The 18,609-nt window shown below is 51.5% G+C and overlaps 1 non-coding gene across 1 annotated transcript; it reads right to left on the minus strand.

Annotated features, from left to right (window-relative positions):
* Nucleotides 1-18,527: 18,527 nt before the first annotated feature.
* TRNAS-GCU (transfer RNA serine (anticodon GCU)) lies at nt 18,528-18,609 on the minus strand. The gene has a single exon. It is a non-coding gene; the product is annotated as a tRNA-Ser (tRNA).

Raw genomic sequence — 18,609 nt, forward strand, 5'->3', positions numbered from 1 at the left:
AGTTTTTCAAGTGAGTTGTTATTTTCCTCGAGGTCCTCAGGAACGCCATACACGATTAAGTTGTTTCTTCTCGAGTAGTTTTCCAGTTCATCAATTTTCTTTTCAAGGGACGCTAGTGTTTCCTGTTTCCTGTAAAATAAATAACGCTGCGACTGGGTGTCGAACCCGCGGCGGAGCTGATCAGCTTCGCTGACCACTACAAGAGAGCACTTCGCTATCGCAGATTTTTTTTTCTTTATTACCTCTGCTATCGCCGCAGCAGGTCACGCCTCGTGTAAAACTGCAACACACACTCGAGCTGTGCACTGCACATCATCGTCTTCCTCAACTTCTATCTGCGGCGCGAACATCAGCTTACACTCGATCACAGCTTAAACTCAGTCTGATATCGTCGCCAGACATGCCGACGACCCAGCAAAGCACGCCATGAAGGAAAGCCACCCAGGCCCATCGAAGGTGTCGGAGGAGGATTTGCGCCGACTACACCAACGGGAAAGAAGATGGCGGAGATGTACAACGGGAAAGAAGATGTCCAGTATTGGGAATCTTGTGTTGTTCATAATGCTGCTATATCTTGCATCCAATACGTTCAATGATGAAGCAAAACGCGTGGTTGCCTCTGGGTATCCCTGATGCAAGACAGTGCATCATCCATGATAGTCATCGGGGACTTCAACAGGAGCGCCCATAAAGAGTAAGTCTCCACTCGTCTTTGCGTGCGTGTCTGAGCTGTGTGAGTGTGTATGTGTTCAAAAGTGTGCCAGGCAAAATACCAGGCTAACATTTGAAAAAATACTTTGACAGTACAGTTTACTGCGTGCATTTGCGTGTGTTCAATAGCGTGTTAGGCAAAAGACACAACACTTTCATTATTTTACCGCAGTGAGAGGGAGTAAACTTCAATGAGAGGAACGACGGAGAGGTCAACCGGCGAAAGCTTGACCCTGGCCTGCTTCACTCGGTGGAAAGGGGAGGCGTGGATCGTTTCAACGTGCGGTGGACTCAACCGCAACACGATTTAGTTTGCGGAAAAGCCAACCTCTTATTGTTCTTGGGACAATGCAGTTAGCGTGTGCGCGAAGGGCAGTAGCGGCGCCAAGATTTTTCTCCAGCACGACGGCACGTCATTACCAAGGTTCTCAAAAGGAGGCAAGATATGTCAAGTCTAGTATCTTAGTGTTTCTTGAAGGGCGGTAGAGGAACAGACAGAAAATTTAGAGAGCTCAACGAACTAGCAGTCTTATTTTTGTCCGTGCCCCTAAGCATCGTAGGATGTTTAAATAAACTGATTTGATTTGATTTGGTTTGATTTGATTATTCGTCTCACTGGGCGCCTGGAAAAATGGGTGCCGTTCTGTGAGAGCAAGACTAGCCAAAAGGCGCAAAAAAGAGCGAAAAATACGTCTGTTCATCAGGAATGCCAAGGTACTTGTCGCTCACGCTAGGAGAAAGCACGGCAGCGGGTATCCGACGGCACCTTGCACCTCATTCGAAGAGCAGTCGCGTATCGCGTAGAATAGTTTTATGCTAGAAAGAAGTCTGGTGCTCCAGTTTTTCAATAAAAAAGGAAAAAAACGGAACGCATGCGAATCTTAATGGATTTCACGGGACAGGATCCAGACCACGGTCACCGCGGGACAGTGGATTCGGAATACAAAAGAAGCCTGTAAGCCGTGCGATGTTAATGCACGTTAAAAAACCCCAGAGAATCAAAATTAGTTAGATATTGAGCTCAAATTATCAGCCATGTGTGTACTGCAAATAACCACAGGAAAGAAAATCAGTAACGGTGCTGCTTGGTGAAGAAACACGGGAAAGCATCAAGCAGGAAGCAGCACCGTTGTCGATAAACTGTCCCTAAAGAATACCTCCACAGAAAAAGAAAGTTAGGGATGCGAAGGGCAGTAACTGCACGAAGTTTCTTTGGCATCTAAGCGGCGCGTTTTATTCATCTAGCAAGAACAATTATTTCATCAATACATGCTGTGACATTGCAGAAACCTCTGTTCGATCTGACCTACAATCACGTCTTGAATTGCGTGATCACTGAAAGCGAATCGAGCAGTATCGCGTCTGCATTACATATGGATCAAGCGCAAGAGCACCAGCTCAGGTTCTAAAACAGAAAAAGTCGGCAGCAAAATTCACGGGAACGTGCAGAAACCAGGCTACACGCAATGCCTTTTTGTGCAACTACGAAGTCTGAAACGGATCATAGGACGAAACAGTGTCGCCTTGCATCTGGTGGTGAGGAAACTTTATTTGGCAGGATAATTCGAGGCACGCAGGCCCCCTGGGTCTCCGCACGACCCCACTCATGGTCTAAGCGTTCATGTGGTGTTGGTCCATGACGTATGCTGCCCGACTGACGGTTATCTTCTGACTGGCCAGGTCCGCTGACCGCAGTGAGGTCTCCCAGTCCTCCCAGGTTCGGAGAGGCACCAGCCCTGCGGGGGGAGGGGATGCCGGCCATGATAGAATGCTGTGGGCAAGGATGGCCTTGGGGCGTGAGCACACGATGCATACAGGGGGTACGGGAATACATCTAGAAAGATTGGCTGGTGTAAGCAGCGTAGCAGCGTCTGCAGGCGACGCCATATTGACTGTTCTCTGGTAGTGAGGGAAGGTTGGGGTGGCGGGTAGATTAGGCGCTCAGCGCGGAGTTTGCGGTGAGCTCTGCAAACGACGAGTGCATACGCTCCTTCGAGAAATCGCCCACTAGGTCTGCTTGTGCCCGGTTTCTATACCCTCGCGCTAAGGAATCGGTGGCCTCGCTTCCGGGATTTCCCGAGTGCGCAGGCACCCAGATGAGCTCAGCGTGTCGGGGGGTGTGGGGGGCGGGCATGTGCAGCAGGCATTGTGCAGGGGGATGAACCCTGCCCCTGGAAAAATTTAGAAGGGTGGTTTTTGAGTCGTCAATAATGTAACGGGTGGCTGTGTATGCCAGAGCAATGGCTATAGCGGTCTCCTCGGCTTCCTCAGAGGTGTGCCTGAAGGAAGCTCGAAAGTTAGGGGTGGTATGTGGGGGTTGTGGACAACCGCAGTGGCTCCGTGCTCATCGCAGGCGGCATCCACCCAAACAGCATCGGGCTCATCCCCGTACCATTTGTGCAGCGCTGCCGCGCGCGCCTTCCTGCGACCTGGGTCAGGGGGGGGAGGGGGGGGGGGGGGGGGGGCATGTTCCTCGGTAATGGTTTGGCATGTATTGAAGTGTGAATATTAGTGGGAAGTGTTCTTAGTGATGTATTGTTTGCAGCGATATCGGTACCTAGCAGACTGAGTATGTTTCGTCCGGTAGTTGTAGCGGCTATAGTCTGAGTACTGTACTTGTAAGTGGACCTCTCGAAGTTAATGTAGGGTGTTATGGACTCCGAGTTCGAGCAGTTTCTCGTTTCTAGTGTTTTTCGGTAATTTAAGTGCTGCTTTTGTTGCTTGCCGAATTAAGCAGACTATTTGCTGGACCTCAATGCTGTTAGTTTGAGGTATGACGTAGCATCTGGATACTGTGTTTTTCATACGAACAGGCTCACAAAGGTCATGTTGGTGCCCATAGAGCCAACTTCGTGCACATTCAGTGCACGACTCAGCTATTCAATTTAGTGGGAAAGCATTACTAGTTCCATTACGAGAAAAGCCAGCGGCGGCGGCTTTCTCGTAATGGAACCTTGTTTCTCCTTGTTCTTTCTCTGCTGTAATCTTGTTGCCGAAAAATATGCTGTACCACTTAACTACATGGCATATCCATAGCTGAGTGGTACAGTGCATTCTGCGGCAACAAGGTTAGCGCACACATGCTACGTATTTTCGCCGTATTTTGTCCTACACCCCCAAATGAAATTTCCATTACGAGAAAATGCACGTGCATTTGAGAAGCTTGCAGGCGAAGCAAACTCTCCAGTGTACGTAGCTCGCCGAAATAGCCGAAATTTGTTGGGTCACAGCGCAGAGGGCAATCGCGTTTTCGAAATTCTAAAAACTGATATGGATGTTACTTGCAGTGAGCTACACGCATTTCAATACTTAAGGAGCCTAACACTAATAGTTAAAAAATTAACTCTTCTATATTTGTTAACCGGCCTGCTAGTTAGCACGTCCTATCTGGTTTCTGCTGTACTACACCGCTGACAATGCTATGCCGAAAAAAACGCCGTCTAACTCAAAAAGCTTAAATTCTGCAATGCTCAAGAAATGTTAGTCATTTTTCTCAAAAAAGTCTTCTTAAACTTATGCTCAAAGCTGATCTGTAATAACAAGGACAATGAGCCACCATTACGAAAGGTGAACAGCTGCCGTCAGGAGCCGTAAATGCACATGCTGAGTGAAAAGAAGCCACGCCTTTCATTCGTTTTGTTATTGTTCATTGAATTCAATACACATATTGAGAAAAATAAGAACCCAACCTGGAAAAAAAATTGCGAGAACACTTTGGCAACTAAAGTCTTGAGAGGCGAAAGCCGAGGACACTATGCCGTGATGACTTCCGGTGGATGTGACGCCACACCGTTTCCGTGGCTATATCGATTAAATGTTAATTTACGCTCCATTACCTACACTATTTTTCATATAATTTAACACAAATTCGATGTTTTTCCTACCATTCTGTGACAATTTTCAGTATGCCGTGACGACTTCCGGTGTATCTGACGTCACAGATTCCCGTGGCTATATCGACGTCCGCGCTATTTGGACGCAATTTCGACATTTTTGCCTATAATTAATTAACTAATTAATCTACAGTCATCAAACTTGGCTTCTAGGTTTATTTTTTTCTCCTCTATCTGAAGCAACCATTGCTTTTTTTCTATAGTTCTTAGTTCCCGTGTTAAACGCGTGTGACACGCTTTGTTAACGGACGACAGTAGGCCATTAAAGGCTTTCGCCTTAATAATGTTAAGTGACACTGAGGATATAAGTTGATTAATTTGGTTCACATTAAGATGGCAAGCATTTGGATAATTTGGTGAGCAAGTAGCTCTGAAGTAGGTGGCAAGGAGCACAGCTTGACATGTGCTCTCAAAATCGCTTCTCATGCAAGGAAGGTTCCAACTAGGAGGTAGCGTAGGGTAGTCAAATTTAGCTGCGTTCGGCAGCCTGCAGAAATGAAAAAAATTAAGCGGTCCAAAAGCACAGAAGGGTGCGCATGGACTGGCTTACCAGGGGTCGGAAACAAGTAATACCATGCCATGTCAGGGTGTTGACATGCATGTAAAAACAGTTCTGCATCCAGCCCAGGCAAAAAAAAAATGTGAACTAGAAACGTAGATAAATAGAATGTCATTGTCAGTGGAATTAGTGCGCAGTGAACTGGCAATGAACTGCAAGCCACCCACTGTGGCGGTCTTTAACAAAAGTAAAATAAAACAGCCTGCATAGACACAGTCATAAAGTCAATCATGAGCAGTGCCACAGGTAGGTAGGAAAGACTTTAATTGCTCTAGAAAGGTGCTAGTAGCAGACGAGAAAGAAGAGGTCCATCTTCCTTCTTCTCACAGGGTCGGTGCCCCTATTCCAGGGCTCCGCTGAGCTTCGCTGCTCGTTGGGCGTGCTGGATAAGACCTTGTTGGCAACTCAGATCGCCGCTGGAGAGCCGGCTCTCCCACTGTTCTGCACTCGGGTCTTTGCGAAAGTTGTCGTTTTTACTGCATTCCCACGTGATGTGGTACAATGATGGTTTGCTACCACACCACGGGCAAGTGTCCCGATATTGCGTCGGGTAAATCTTGCTAAGGATATGCAGGTTTGGGAATGTTCCTGTCTGCAATCTTCGCCAATACACTGCCTCTAGTTGATTTAGATCAGGATGAGGCGGCGGATAGCGGATCCGTACCCCCTTATAGTAGTGGAGAATGTCTGAGTACGTAGGGCTGACTCGGTCGGGTAGATCGTCCGATTGGGAGGAAGCTCGGCTCGTATACCCTCGAGCTACCTCGTCGGCGCGTTCGTTCCCGGCTATGTCGGTGTGTCCTGGCACCCAGTAAATGCTGTGTGTGACTTTTGGTGGGGTCGCGCTCTGGAGGAGCCGGAGCGCGGCGCGACCTATGCGGCCGTTCATGTAGTTACGGCACGCTTCTCTCGAATCTGTAAGGATCGTAAGGGACATGTTGCTTCGATAACCGGCTACCGCCGCTAGAGCTACGGCCAGCTCCTCCTCTTCGGTTACCGTGCAATCCCTCACTGAGGCGCTAGCTAATTCCTTTAAGTTCGAATCAATAACTACCGCCACTGTGCTGTTATGTGAGCTTCCTGTATACGGAGCCGCGTCCGTGTATACCGTTGTGGATTTTGTAGCTAGATTTTGTTGTACATACCTCGCCCGGGCTGCCCTACGGGCCGCATGCAAGTTGGGGTCCATGTTCCGGGGAAGGGAGCGAACCTTTAGCGTCTGGCGAATTGCGTCCGGTATGCTCGCAGTATACGATTCTCGAATTCCGCAGATCGGCCTAGCCCCAGTCGCCTAAGCAGCGAGCGCCCCGTAGGAGTCTGCTGGAGCCTAGCTAACTGCGTGACCAGTTGGGCTTCTTTGATCTCTTCGAAGGTGTTGTGAATTCCAAGAGCCAGTAGTTTTTCGTTGGAGGTGGTCATTGGTAGATGCAGGGCAGTCTTGTAAGCTTTGCGGAGTATGGTATCTGCACTATCCACTTCTCCTTTGTTGAGGCTGAAGTACGGGAGGGCGTAACCCACGCGACTGACCACCAGGCTCTGAACCAGGCGCAGGGTATCCCCCTCTCGCATGCCGCTCCGCTTCTGCGACACGCGCGTGATCATTCTGGCGACCTGAGTGGTCGATTGCTTGAGAAGGCCGAGCGTATGGCCGCATCGCTGGTTGCTCTGCAGCCACATTCCCAAGACTCGTATCTTGTCTCGTTCGGGAATTAGCTGTCCTTCGAGGGAGACATTGAGGGACCCTTCCTTGTGTTTCCCTTTGTGGACTCGCAGGAGTTCTGATTTCTCGGTGGAGCAGGCGAGGCCTCGTGCACTGACATATTCTTCCACGCAGGTAGCCGCTGCTCGCAGTCGTTCTTCTTTCTGGCCGAGCGACCCAGTGGTAACCCAGACCGTGACGTCGTCAGCGTATATTGCGTGCTGTATGCCTTCGATCTTCTCGAGTTGTCTCGCGAGGCCGATCATGGCCACGTTGAAAAGTAGTGGCGAGATGACGGACCCTTGAGGTGTGCCTTTGTTGGGGGTCGAAAATTTAGCGCTGCGAAGGTCTCCGAGCCCAACCGTTGCAGTGCGGTTGGAGAGAAAGGCCTTCACGTAGCTGTGAATCTTCTCGCCGCAGTGGAGGTTGTCAAGTCCTTCCATTACAGCCGTGTGGCGAACGTTGTCAAAGGCTCCTTTGATGTCCAGGGCCATAACCACGTTCTCGCCTACGCTCGGGACGTTGGTGAGGACTTCCTCTTTGAGTTGTAAGAGGACGTCCTGGGTGGAGAGGTGGGCTCGGAAGCCGAACATACTGTGGGGGCACAGGTCTTCGTCTTCCATGTAGTTTTGGAGCCTCCGAGTAACGACTCGCTCGTAGAGCTTGCCTAGGCAGGAGGTGAGTGAGATAGGTCGGAGATTTTCGATCTGGAGTTTCTTACCCGGTTTGGGGATCATTACGACCTCTGCATGCTTCCACTCTTCAGGAACCGTTCCTGCGGCCCAGTGCCCGTTGAGGAAGGTGGTCAGTTGGTCGACCGCCTCGTCGCTGAGGTTGCGTATGAGTGCGTTCTGGATCTTGTCTGCTCCCGCCGCAGTGTTGCGCGTGCATGCCTTTATGGCAGCGAACACTTCTTCCCTGGTGATCGGCCTGTCTAAGTGGGTGTTCGGTTTCCCCAGGTATGGTTTCGCGTATGCCGCAGGCAAGGTCGTGCCGTAGCATTTCTCTTTGGCCTTATCTAGCAGTTCCTCTTCCGTACCCTCGAAGGTGTGGACGAGTCTGCGGATAGCTTTCCCGCTTTCGGCCCTGGTTTGGGTAGGGTCGAGGAGGGTCTTGAGTATACGCCACGTTCTCGCCGTGCTGAGGGTGCCGTCCAGCGAGCTACTGAACTGCTGCCAGCTCTGCCTGGCCAGTTGGGTCGCGTACTCCTCCGCTATCTTGGTGACTTCTGCGATCTTGAGCTTGAGCTTCCTGTTAAAGCGCTGCTTCTTCCAGCGCTTGGTGAGTCCTCGACGTGCCTCCCATAGCCTGATGAGCCGAGGGTCCACCTCTGGTGTTTGCTCGGTGCGATCCACTTCCTGAGTGTACCGCTTCTGGATGTCTTTAAGTTGTTGGCACCAATCATCTATGGAAGTAATCCCCCCTTCCAGGTCCGCGCAAGCCTTGCGGAAAGCCGGCCAGTTGGTGATCTTGGCTGTGCCGAGCTTGCGCTTGATGTTGGTGGCTGCTATCGTGGTCTTCAGGATATAGTGGTCACTGCCTAGATTCTCCAGCAGATTCTCCCACGTTGCGTGCTTCACTCCCCTGACAAACGTTAAGTCCGGACACGTATCCGGGCAGATCGAAGTGCCAAGGCGCGTGGGTTGAAGTTCGTCTGTTAAGAGGGTACATTGGATCGCTTCCGCCGCGTCCTCGACCTGTATACCTTTGTTACTATTAGTGGGGTATCCCCATTGCTGTCCGCGACCATTGAAGTCGCCTACAATGAGCAACGAGTTGCTTTTCGCAAGTTTGCTGGCCCCTAGAAAGAGTGTATCAAAATTCGCGTCCCGCTGGCGAGGCGGGCTGTAGAGGTTTACGATAAAGACACTCTTTTCCTTACGCTTCTTTTTGGGAATAATTTCCGTCACTAAGTGTTCAATTTTGGTGTTGGGAATTGGGTCATGGGCTATGGCTACCAACTTTTTGCTGACCAAGGTTGCCGTGCGTCCGCTATCGTAGCACGTATATCCCCTGAGTGACGGTGTCGTGTTAGTTTCCTGTAAAGCTATTATATCGGGTGTGGAGCCTTGCGTATGTAAAAACTGCATTAGGAGTCCCTGCTTTTGGCGGTACCCCCTGCAGTTCCATTGCCAGATTTCAAGTGGAGTTTGTTTAGCCATGGTTTTGGGCATTGTTCTGATTGGAGCCTTCAGTTCCGAAACGGCGCTCGTGTATGAGCCTGTCCCGGGCCTCGTTTGTTATTCGTTGCGTATTTTGACTTTTGACGTGGTTGCGGAAACTTTTGTCCTGCAACGAAACTTTTTGCTGTAGTAATGTGACGTTCTGTTCTGACAGGTTGAGTTGGACCTGCATGGCATCTAATCTTGCATGAGTTTGGCGGAACTGTCCTTCGGTGCGAATCATGAAATCATCCATGCGCTGCATGAAAGCTCTTAATTCTTCGGGGTTCACTGCTAAGGGGGTTGGAGATCGTTGCACTTCGGCCGCCGGGGTCGGGGGCCGCGGTACGTGCCCTGTTCTCTGAGCCTGCATCTCTTTAATGAGGTCATCGATTTTTTTTCGGAGATGTGCATTCTCCTCTCTTAGTGCTTTAATTTCTTTCGAGTTAAGCGTAATATTATCTTGATCCGAGTGCGGAATCAGCGGGTTTGGAGAGCCCGCTCCCCAGCTCACCTTGACGCCGCCCTTCTTCTGTTGTTTCTGCGGCGGCTGCTGCTGCTGCTGCTTCGGCTTGGCCGTTGACCGGTTGAGCGGCGGGAAAGAGTCATCCCTGGATCGGCTCTGGCTGCGATCTCGCACGGTGCTAGGGCCTCGGCTCGAGGAGCGGCCATGGTCCCGCTCCGAGCTAAGCCACCTGGGTCGGCGCTCTCGACTCAGGTGCGGGTTCCGCTGCTGCTGCTGCGGTTGTTGCTGCTGCGTCAGTTGTTGTTGCTGCTGCTGCTGCTGCTGCGGCTGCTGCTGCTGCTGCTGCTGCTGCTGCTGCTGCTGCTGCTGCTGCTGCTGCTGCCATTGTTGTTTCCGGGACTGCCGGCCGCCGGTCGTGCTGCCCCGGAGCTCGTCAGTAGTCTTGAGGCGTCGACGGCACTCCCTGGTGACGTGGTCGCCTTCGCACACCATGCATTTGGCCTTGCACGGGTGGCCTTCTGGTGGGTCGTGTGTGCCGCACGTCCTGCAGAGCTTGGTGTTCGGCGTTGGACAGACGTCCGAACGATGGCCTTGCTCTCCGCACACGTAGCAGATCTGCCTCGTAGGACGATATGGGTAGGTCTTGAATTCTCCGGAGCGGTAGATGACCCACTGCGGGATATACGGGCCGTCGAACGTGATGAGCGCCGTTTCCGACTTGCCCAGCATTCTCGCTTCCAGGATCTTCACTCCTTGGGATCGAAGCCGCAGCCTCGATTTCAGTAGGGCCGGTGATTGCCCCGGCATGACGCCGTGGATTACCGCACGCTTCAGGTCGTCCGGTAGGGCTGGATAGGTGTTGGTCGCATACGTCTGGTCATTGATCGTGAGCTTTTCGATCTTCTTGAGCACGTCGCCGATGTCCAGGTCGGGCGTGCTCGCAATCATGATGTTCGATCCGGGCCGGAGTCTCATGATGAAGTCTTCTTCCTTGATCTTTCCTCCGCTGGCCGCGACGAGGGCTTGCGTTGCCTGGTCGACACGGATTTCGCTGATTTTTAGGCCTCCCTTGGGGCGATAAATGATCTTGATATCATCCTTCGGTAGCGGCGGCGGACGTGGCCTTATCTGCCGCTGCGCTCCCGCCAGATGTGGTTTTAATGTAAAGCGCGGCACGCCACTCGCTTGCGTCTCTGCTCCACCAGCTGCGGCTGTCGGCGCTATCTTGTTTGCTTCTTCCCGGGGATCGCCTGGCCCCTTCGAGCCTTTCTTCGAGCCTTTCCTTTTTAGGCGCCGTTTGTAAGAAACAAGCTCCCAACGATCCATGTCTTCGTCTTGCAGTGGGTCGATGTCGGCCCCGTCGTCCCGCTGCGGTGGCGAGGTCTCCATGGCCTCGGTCACTGCGTCCCCGAGTCCGGGGCTCGCATTGACCGGCGACGCGGCAGGAGATTCCCCCGTACCTTCAATATTCGCCGAACCTTGGGCCGAGGTCCGGGTAGGTTCATTCATGATAGGGTCGTCAGCGTCCCGGGGTTCCATGCTGGCCGATGTCTAGACACGCAAGCACCGCACGGGCCCGCCCCGGGAGCGCGCTAGGCCTACGCTAGGCTCAGCGCTCCCGGCCGCAGGTGGCCACTCAAAAGTCCAATAAAAGTCCAAAAAATGGGCCTACCGGCTCAAGAGTGGTGTCGCCGTGGTCCAGGTGACGTTATCCGTCGATGTAGCCGAAAAGTTTCGGTGGCCCACGTGAAAATTCGGTCGGAATCTTCGAAAAGACACGGATCCGATGTGGAGTGCGTCCGTCCACATGCGAACGCCTGCGTCTACCAGTGCCACAGATTGTGCACTGCCTTGCCATCAGCTCAGATTGCAGCTTGAGTTCAGAACATTTGCATTTTGTGTTTTGTGGCTTGCCTTTAGAAATACATAGATACTTGTCCCTGCCGGGAGTCAGGGATAAAATTAGGCAAAAGTATGGACGCACAGCACTTCCTGAGCTATGTTTTGCAAACAGGCTTTCTCTTACCTGCACGGTGTGGCTGAGACAGAAGTGATTCATGGTTGATTTCCTGCGCCATCGTAGTAGAACATTAGCAAAGATGCTCCTGTCCTCGTAATACCTGCATCGACTAAACATACGCTAAGCCGCCGCTGTGGCTCAGTGGTTGTGGTGCTCGGCTGCTGACCCGAAGGGCACGGGTTCGATCCCGGCCGCGGCAGTCGCATTTCGACGGAGGCAAAATGGTAGAGGCCCGTGTGCTGTGCGATTTCAGTGCACGTTAAAGAACCCCAAGCGTGAATTTTAGTAATTAAATGCTTTCTGTAACCTAAACAGCGGTGTCCATAACCTTTCCAGCTGAGTTTGTAGACTAAATTTTTTTGGAGTTTGCGACTTTCGTGGTTTTATTGCATTGACTCTTGTTGGGACTCCGGATCGCGGAGGTAGGCCCTCGTTTCATCGCTCATAAAAATTCAAGACAACTCCTGGATTATATTGGCTACTGTACACATTTGTGTACAGCTCTTCGGCTACATTAACTATCTTACCCACATTTTTCATGACATTGCCCTCCTTGCCTCCTAGCGCATACATCTGATTTTTATCTGTATCTAATTTCCTTTTGACCGTTTTTAGGAGACCCTCTTTCTTTAAAGCATGCTCGATCCTCTCCTTATATATATAATTTCTTATGTCGGTTACCTTGCGCTTATTGGTTAGCTTTGATAGCTCTGCCAGTTCAGTTCTGTCTGTAGGGTTAGAGACTTTCATGCTTTGGCGCTTTTTAATCAGATCTTTCATCTTCTGATGGAAAGCTTGCCGGTATCCTGTCTAACAATGCTGCCATCTCTGCTGCGCTCTCCGTAATAGCTGTGATTATCATTCATTGCTTGAACACATAGGTAGGTCGACGTACTCGGTTAAAGCCGAATGTCTGTCCTGCAGCAAGATCCAGAATTCATCTATGCTTTCCCTCTTCATCCAAGTCAGAAAAAAAATTGGCGGGGGCTTAGCTTTGGTTAAGCTTGGTAGGTTGCGAAAGCAGGTGTTTTATACTGCATATGCAGCGCCTCTAGTGGGAAGAGCGCGGCGCGCCGTGCCAAGCGGTCGCTGTTACCTGACGAGCCGATTGATAGCCCGTCTCTCGCTCCTGGTATGACGTCACGCTGTGACGTCACTAGGGATGGTATGACGTCAGGGTTCATTTTAAAGGTCACACGTACGAAGTGGCCGCCGCTACGCGAAAGGCCGTTCTTGGGATTCGCAATTAAAAATTTTGTTCTTTTTCTTCGTTAGGGCTCCTTAACTTACAAGCAACTTTCACGCGCTTGCTAATATAAACATGAAAATAATAGCGAGCTAGCGCGGCCATTGAAAAGGTCCGAGTGGTAGTTAACGCAGGTGCAGCTGACCCAAGTGACGCCACTAATGGTGTGGACACGTCGAAGTGCGCGGGAAATCTGCCGTGAATTGTACGAAGTCGGCCCACGTGCGAGGTGCCGTATGCCGAAAGATACGGGACCAACCGCTCCCTTCAGCTGTTCAAACAAAACTCTTGTTCGAGCTTTCAAAAAGACAGTGCAAGAGCAAAACCTTCCCACCCGCTGCTTAACTGTGGCGCGGGGGTGAGAGGGAAGAGAGCGAGCAGTTTTTAGAGCGCAGCTCTTTGGAGCCCGTTTCGCGGCGTCGTCGTCGCCGTTGTCCGTTGTAACCAGCAGTGGACACCTTGGTCGAAGCCAATAGAGCGGGAGCCTGAAAGAGAACGAAAGGAGCACAACTTTCCTCTTGTAGCAGTGGACACCTCAATCGTGCTTTAAGCTACGTGACGGGCCAGTGGACGCCTGAATCGTGGCGTGATGAGAGAGAGAGGGATGTGTGCTGCAGGCATTGACAACATTGTGCCAGAAACGCCGCGCTGAAGCCATAGGCCGTCGGCGCACATTGTGTTCATTGGCGTTGGCGTTGACAACGTTTTAAACTCCGATCATTTTAAGGAAAGGAAGTGCGCATAACCGGCTCCCTGGGTCAGTGGACGCCTGAATCGCGTTTATAGGTCCGTGGGGTGATGAGAGAGATGTACGTGTGCTGCAGGCATTGACAACGTTGTGCCAGAAACGCGGCGCTGAAGCCATAGGCGGTCGGCGTTCATTGCGTTCATTGGACCCAGTTGGCGTTGACAATGTTTCACACTCCGATCATTTTAAGGAAAGGAAGTGCGCATAACTGGCTCCTTGGGTCGTAGTAAGTGGTTTTGAAGCGAAAAATTGGCGGGGACTTAGCTTTCCATGGTTAAGCCTGTTAGGTTGCGAAAGCGAGCGCAGCGCCTCTAACTTGAAGGAACGCGGCGCGCCGCGTCTAAAGAAGGTAGGGGCTTCAAAAGAAGGAACGCAGTACGCTGCGTCTACAGGTCACGCGTGGCTACCGGCCGCCGCTGCGCGACGACTCGACTTGGTAGCACATCTCTCACCCTGGTGTGACGTCAGAGGTCATTCTAAAGGTCAAACGTGGCTACCGGCCGCCGCTACGCGAAAGGCCGTTCATGAGCGTAGTATTAATAAAACCACTACGAGGGTCGGAGCCGAGCTTCGCGTATGCCGTATGCCGCGACCGAGTGACGTCACGCGGCGCGCAGGTGGCGACGCAGCCGCGCGCTACTACGCATGTGCGCCGCCTTCTCACCGCCGTTACTACTGCGCACGCTCCTCTCCTCCCTGCCGTTTGACCTTTCGTTGCAGCCGCGTGTTGCCAACACCACCTTGGTGTTGCCCGCGTCGCAGCCGGCAACCCTCCACTCCGCATAGCAAAACACTTCGATCCGAACACAGATGGACGCTGCCCGCACTGTGGAGAGATCTGCGATATCTTTCACATGGTGTGGGCATGTACTCAGAATCCTCACCTTCCCCCACCCCCACCCGAGAGGCATGGAAGACTGCCCTCCTCAACTGCTCCACACTGGAGTCCCAAAGGGCTCTGGTCAAGCGGGCGCGAGACGGGGCCTCGTCGTGCGGTGTCCCGGACTAAGGATACCGACCATGCAACAGGGTTTTTTGACCCTCAAGCTCTCTTTGATTAAAGTTTTTCACCACCACCACCACCACCGCATTCCTGCGGGCAGTTTTAACCGCACCGATTTCCGTCTCCTCCTCCGCCTCCGTACAGGCAGTGTGTGGACTGCCGAACGCCTCCACCGTTATCGTGGTGCTCCCAGTGCATTGTGCGCGAACTGCGACAGCCATGACGTCCAACCAAGAGTAACTGAAGCTTTTCGCTTGTATATCCAGGCTTAACCAGAGCTAAGCCACTGCCTATTTTTTTAATAAACAATAAGATTTTTGCTTGCCCCGACATCTGCTATCGCTGCTGGAAGCACCTGAGCTGGGGCAGCGGAAATAAAGGAAAGCAGGCAGTGTGTAGAAGTGAAATGAAAGAGGTGAGGGGACAGTTAGACAGGATAGGGGGAGGTACACTGTAATAAATCTATTTGCATATTAACATATGTACAGTTCGCACGCGCGTGATGATCTGCTCCTTGGGTCAGTGGACGCCTGAATCGCGCTTATAGATATGTGCAGGCGCGGACAAAAGTAAACGGAGCACGCAACTGTCTTCGAATATTTTTCACGCGTCACCTAATTGAAATTTCCAGCAGTGGTACGCGCATGCTGGTAGAGGAGGTTGGTGGGCTTTCTTGTAGACAAACAACGCTTCTTCATTACCGATGGAGAAAGCGTGATTGCACTTCGAACGCAATAGCGCGTTCCGTTTACTTATGGCCGCGCCTGTACATGGGGTGATGAGAGAGATATGGGCTGCATGCGTTAGCGCTGACAACGGTGAGCGCTCTCGCGATCAACCATTAGCTGCCACCTGCCAGGGTGGCAGGGTGGATGGGGACTTTAATGTGCACGAATTTCTTACAACTTATGCGGGATGTTCCCGTGGGGACTTTAATGTACAGGAATTTTTACCACTTATGCGGGAGAACATCCCGTTCCTCTCGCTCGTAACGCCTCCCACGGCTGACAACCTCGCGAAATACTTGCATAGACCTCGTCTTTGAGAACCAGGCATTGGTGCAGCAAGTCGAGCATATATCCATCTATTTCTCCGACCACAAAGCTTCCTTCATGACAGTCAAGAACTGTTAGTGGAGTGTTTCTCGAAGAAGGAAAATGTGTTAAAAATAAGTTGTCTATAATTGTACATATATGTCTTGCTCGAATTCTTTGCCTCAATCTACCGAAAAGCTGAAGCGCTCAAGTTTCGTGCATTAGTAGTAACGTAATCACCGGTAACTTTTTTTTTCTTGTTGAAAATCATTGGTGCCAGGAAGTTACGAAGTTACCTTTCTGGGAATAAAATGGGGTGTTTCTTTTCGTTGTTCCTTAATTCACGCATTCACTCCCAAAAAACGTTTTTAGATCCTTATAATGGCACCACTGTCTTTTAATTAATTTAATTTAATTAAATGATTGATAAATGCTTTAGTGTGACTGGGACAATCCATCCTTTTTGGGCGAACCTGGGGAGATACGTTCCAGGAGCGTACGCCCACTAGAAGCTGCAGTGGTACTAAAAGGCGATGAAACCCAGTTCGAAGACACGATTAATAAGGGAGGGTATACCATTAGAAAAGGGAAAATAGAAAACGAATCGATCCCAAGGTGTCGCAGTAGGCATTGTCCTGTTTGCGCCAATTCCCACCCCAAGAAGTCCTACGCATTACATGATTTCTCTGCGCACGCAGGATCACATATATCAGAAGCCTACCGCGCAATATGAGTACTAGTCTCCACCACGGTAGGCGGCAGGCACGAGCGAGCTATTACACCAAAACATACAGCAACCGCTCCGATCTCCTTTATGTCGACGCGGCACAAAATTCTAAAGGAGGATATTTCACGGCAGTTGCAGCCTATGAAGACGGCACAGTGGGGGCCGCCGCCACTATCCGAACTAATTCGCCTGCAGAGGCGGAAGGAGCCGCCCTCGCACTTGCTCTGGCCCACTCCACCAGTGACAAAAACATAACCGAAATTTTCACAGATTCCCAGGCCGCGTACCGTCACTACCTAAAGGGCGTGGCGACGCCGGCAACACACCGTATTCTTACCACGGCCACCTCTCTCGACCGAACGGTTACTCTGTCGTGGGTCCCTGGGCATGCCTCGATCCCCGGTAATGAGCGCGTTCATGCGCTGGCCCGAGAACTCTCCTCCCGGACCCCGGACGATCAGGCACCCAACCCTGCACAAGCCCCATCGGTCCTCTCTACATATCACCAAATCACCACATTTTACAAATTCAACCGCATGACACTGCCACCAACCCACAGTACCTTGTCGCCCTTATCCAGCGCCACATGGCGACAATTACAGACAGGCTGTTTTATTTCACCCCACCGTCTCTCATGCTTCCACCCCACCTTTCCTCCTGATTGTAACACCTGTGGCGTGCCCAGATCCACACTTTTCCACTACCTTTGGGAATATCCTTCCCCAAAGGCAGTACCCCTCATCTCCAAACCCACTCATTCTTCCCGGGAGGCTGCTTTACGGACTGCTCAGCCCAATGGCCAGAAATGGCTGGTGGATCGGGCTTTACGTGAAACACAAGCCCGTGGACTCCTGGACCAGTAGGGGACCACCCTGGAAGATTTTTTTTTTTGTAATAAAGTTGTTTCCATCCATCCATCCCAAGGTGGGTGAAATTATTCCGGAGACCTCCACGAGATTCTTCAGGGCGCGATTCGACACCCCGCGATTCGACACCCCGTCATTGAAGAGCGTGGGCGAGATGACGGAGCCCTGCGGGGTGCCGGTGCTCCCCAGCGTTTGTTCTTCTAGCTGGAGGTCCCCTGCCACTAAAACAGCTCGCACTAAAACAGCTCGCCTGTCTGTCAAGAAATTTTTAACGTAGTAGTACGTGCGTACACCTAGGTTATGCCCCGATATCTGGTGTAAGATCGCCGAGTGCGCGATTCTATCGAACGCGCTTTCAAACCCGGAACTATACCACAGGCTTTACCCCGGTACATACCCGACAAATATATGCAAGGTCTGCCACGCCAATGTAGCCACTTTAACTCACATGCTCTGGGACTGTAACAAAAACCTTCACGGTGCTAATTCCGGAACCCTCCCGCCGCGGTTGGCCGCTGCCTTGCGCAGCCCCAGCCTCGGGGACCAACTCTGGGCCGTCCAGCAGGCCCGCGAGGCGACGGCGAGGCAGCGCCTCGACGTCCCCACGTGGGAGACCGAAGGCCCCGTCGGCGAAAGCTCTGCAGGACTATGAATAAAGTTGGTTGGTTGGTTGGCCTCAAGTAGAATGGCACATACCCACTACGGGGGAGTGGCCAAGACACAGGCGGTGAACTGTTGGAATGATTAAGAGTTGTTACCAACCAACCTCCACGACGGCACTTCTTCTCTCTTCTTTCTCTCCCACCTTCCTCCCTGCCCTTACGGCGCGGTTCAGGTGTCCACCGAGATATATGAGACAGATACTGTGCCATTTCCTTTCCTCAGAACACAATTTACCAATTTACCAATACTGCAGATTTGGCTCATGGCATCGTATGATATCGCTCGTAAGCTATTTTTTCTGTTCTTTTTTTTTCGGTAATATCCGCTTCTCCCCACGCGCCCCAGCCCTCCCGAACAATCTATGGCTATGCCACTGCTGCTCAAGGCTCGCCTCATATTTTAATACACTAGCGCTCGTACTTACTACGCAACCGAGACTGCTAGGTGCTCTTGGAGAACGATATCGCTGCTCTACTAGGATTTCAGCACTAGGATTTGAGGCTCGAACGTCGGAATTACGGCTTGTGGCAGTCACAGTTGGCTTTCAGCTGGAAGAAACGAGCAGCGCGCGTCAGAAGTGCAAACAAGCCTCAAAATTTTTTAACCTTCCTGAAGATAAATTCTTTCGTGTTCGCTTTCAACCTCATATGTGCAACTGAGCAGCGGTGCGAATAATGCAGCCATAAATTAATTGTACAATACTGAGAAAAAAAATTGAAAAAAGTAATTGCGACGAGGATGGGATTCGAACCCACGCGGGCAGAGCCCAATGGATTAGCAGTCCATCGCCTTAACCACTCGGCCACCTCGTC

Source organism: Amblyomma mixtum, chromosome 1, assembly GCF_055824585.1.
Source record: "Amblyomma mixtum isolate Tamu chromosome 1, ASM5582458v1, whole genome shotgun sequence".
NCBI lineage: Eukaryota > Metazoa > Arthropoda > Arachnida > Ixodida > Ixodidae > Amblyomma > Amblyomma mixtum.